Below are 3,919 nucleotides of genomic sequence, written 5' to 3' on the forward strand. Positions count from 1 at the left end.
GTGGGGGTGGGGAGGGGAGAACACTGCAAAGGGACCTGAAAAGAATCTCATTTCCTCAGAAGGGAGGGACCCCAGTTTCTCCTTAGGAAGAAGGCTCTGACCCAGACCCTCCCCAGCTAAGGGGTAGGAAATGCGGAGGAAAATGGGAAGAGGAAGACCTCTAAGCAGGAAGCCAGCCGGGGCTACCTAAGAGCCCAGCCCACCCGACCCATCACTTATCCACTGAGGACACCCGAAGTGCGTTTCCACACTGTCTATATACCAACACATCCCACGTTTAAATCTTCAGCCCAGACCTCCCTCTCCCCTAACTTCACAAACGTGCCCCAAACTGAACTCCGCTCCATTTGCAGCCTCCCCCACCCACAGCTGAGGATTACTGACTTCCAACTGCTCAAGTCAAAAGCATAGTCATCTGCGACTCCTCTTACATCTCCAGCCCATCAGGAAATCCCGAGGGCTTCGACCACCTGACTTACCACTCCTGCTGCCCTCTCCCTGACTCAGGCCATCTTTTTCCACAGTGTCCCCCCAAATTGCTTCTCTGTTTATGTTCATTTACAGAAATCTGCTGTATAAGCAGTGACAAGTGATAAAAATGATTTGCATCCTGTCTTGTGCTGAGCTTGACTCTAGGATGAGAGTACTTTGGTGAGCTCAGGGCTACAGCCAACAGGGTTGTTGAGGACTCTCTTGTCCAGTGTGTGGTAAGACATGAGCTCAGCTGGTGTGACTCAGTGGTTGAACATCAACCTATGAACCTATAAGTCACGGTTCGATTCCTGGTCAGGGCACATGCCCACGTTGCAGGCTCCATCCCCAGTATGGGATGTGCAGGAGGCACCCGATCAATGATTCTCTCTCATCACTAATGTTTCTCTCTCTCTCTCTCTCTCTCTCTCTCTCCCCCCTTGCTCTCTAAAATCAATTATATGTATATATTTTTTTTTTTAAAGAAAGAAATGAGACGGCCCTGCTCAGGGCTGTTGTCATCTTTCTGAGGCCTGGTTTGCCCACCTGCCTGATTCAGCATGTTTAATCCTGTGATGTTAGCCATAAATCAAATCAGTCTTTTGGGTAAACTCTGTCACCCCATCCACACCTCAGAGCCTAGCTAAGGAGGGCCCCAGACTGCTCCCGGCCCGGCCCCGTTAGCATTCTCTCAAACCTTTGACCTTCTCTCAGGCTCAGTCTCCTAACCTGACTCAGACCTGCTCTCACCACTTCCTCCACTACTGCTCCCTGACCGGGTGGGAGACCTGTGCAAAGCTGATTCACTTTAAGGTGGCCCAACCAGTGTGGGTGCAGAGCACTGAGGCACCTGGCCTGCCAGCCTCAGCCTCCCTAGCCTGGAAGATTCTTGTCTCCCACCCTCTGAAATCCTCCCCATGTTGCAAAACCCAACTCAAATTCTACCACCTCCAGGAAGCTGTCCCTGAAGGAACATTTCTTTCTTGGACAAACATCTTTCAGATGGCAGGCTCTTGTGGTGGCTCCTTTATTCAACCCCACACAGTCTAAGAACATAAGGGGGGAGTTGATACTTGGTGATCGATGGATTAAAAGCCATGGTACAAAGTTAACTAACTACTCACCAACATTTTCCATTTTCTTCCATCTGTAAGCCACAATGTCCCCTCAGTAAGTTCTCATTGTGTAAGATTCAAACAATATAGACTAGAAAACATCAAAATTCTCCTTCATCAGCCTGTTCATTCCCATTCCCCTCTCCATTTTAATTTTCACGAAGTTAAAACTGTCAATCTTTTATCATTTCTAAATATTATGTACCACTTAGAAAGGCCAAATTATAAAAATAATTTTAGTTTTTTTATTCTTGACTGTGAGGGTTTATTTTTAGCCCATAAAGAAGTTTAACTTGGGGTGGTGGGGGTGGTGTAAAATAGTGTAACATTTAGGCAGAAAGGCAGATGTCCCCAAACCACTTATTGAATAGTCTCTTGCCCCACTGTTTCTTAATGCTTATCTTGATCATAAATTCATTCAAGTGGACCTACTTCTGGATTCTCTTTCCAAGATTTCTCCCCTTCTTATTCCTGCTTCATTATCACATGGCCCTGTGTAGAATGCTTTTATGTTGTGATATATGTTAGGGCCCTTGTTCTCTTCAGAACTTTCTTGGCTATCCCGAACACTCTTGAGTTTTGAGCTCTGGTGATGCAAAAGGTCATTAAGCCTAGCAACATACGCCCTGAGTCATCAGGCCTGCTTTGTTGGCCTCATCCCTCTTGGGCTGGAGACACAGCTTAGGTAACACAAGTCTGGTAGCCACTTCTTGCTCTAATCCTTGGTGAAATCCCTTCAGCCACAACCCAAGTCCAGCTGCAGTGAAAACAGCCCTTGTGGTCAGTGTCTAGAATGAGGCTCAGGAGGGTTTGAATTGGAGCTACAATTTCCTAGCTCTGCAAGCTTAACCTCCCAGGGAAGTAATATCCCCACAGGAAATCATACTGTGCTTCACAGTGTAACTGAGAGGAGTCTGTAATTACGTAGGTGTAGCACTTTGTTCATGCCTGGCTGTAGCCCTGAGTATTGGTGACCATCCTTCCATATGAGACAATCCTCATTTGAGTTTGTACAGTGAGACTCATAGCTGCTCCATTTTATTTTTACATTATTTTAAATGTTGTGAGAAGGTCACTTATGTTCTTGCATCAAAGTAATATAAAAACTAAGAGGTAACATCTGAGTGTATATTATGTGCTAAATTTGTTGTGAGCGATTCACACTTACAATCATCTTATGAGGAAATAACTTGCCCAGGGCCACGAGGCTAATATACCGTGAAGCTAGAACTCGACAAAAATTTTGGCTCCAGAACCCACAATATTAACAACCATGCTGAGCTGCCTTTCCCACACATAGTTTAAAAATTTTAACTGGATTATAAGGTTTTTGTAAAAAAAAAAAAAAAAAGCAGTTTTCCACCCCATCAGTGGGGAACCTATGCAAAGGTCCTAGATTTGGCAGCTTCCCCATCCTGTAATGTGAGAGGCTATTGCAACCACACAAATGCTTCATTTTTTGGCATTCCACTATACCACTCAGTCCAATTGCTGGCTCTTGTCTACTTATCAAATTAAATATATCTTCCTTCAAGTTTCCCCAGGATTCTAGGCTCATCTGCCCACTGGAGGTCTTCTTTAGTTTCCTGGAATTTATTTTTGGTGGGTTTGTCACTCTTCCATTTCTCTGCTCCGTTCTGACCATTCTTTAGTGCCTATTTCTCCAGCTATTCCAACTCAACACACATGGTGTTCTGTGCTTAAGACTCTTTTTGTGTATTCTGTCCAGGATTGCAATGTCCAACCCTATCCCCAGGGAAGCAACTATGGAGCTCAAGGAAGAATTGATGTCTATGTATGAAAATAAACGTTCCCCCATCCTCTTATGTCATCCAAACACATTCTTCTTTCATCCTGTAACCTCTGGAGTCAGTGTTGTTTGGAGTTCAAAGGATGGTAACTTACTATTAGCTGAAGGCTTTTCTCAGCAATCTGGAAAAAAACAACCCTTCATTTTATAATTTAGGAGAGAATACCAACAACTCACCTTCTGGCAGAGTTCATGGTCACAATATGAGTTGAAAAAGCCTTTATTCGGTTGTAAGCTAACAGCCAATGCAGTGATACTCTCCTGAAAAGCACTGCTTGGTGTCACTTATCAACCCAGATCAGCTTCAGCCTGTGCAGGGTCCTCCACGCCCCCTGCCTGAGCTGGCCTCAGCCCAGTTCCAGCCTGGCCTGGGCCTAACCAATTGGAGCTGCTGCTCATGAAGCCCACAGCTCTGCCTCTGCTGGCAAGGAGCTGACTGGCACAAAATCCTTCAAACTGTGGTTGTCAAGGTGGGGTGTGTTTACCTCGGGTGATATACAAAGTATCCACTGGTATCATGCAG

Source organism: Myotis brandtii, unplaced genomic scaffold (genome assembly GCF_000412655.1).
Source record: "Myotis brandtii unplaced genomic scaffold, ASM41265v1 scaffold1441, whole genome shotgun sequence".
In the NCBI taxonomy this organism is placed as follows: Eukaryota; Metazoa; Chordata; class Mammalia; order Chiroptera; family Vespertilionidae; genus Myotis; species Myotis brandtii.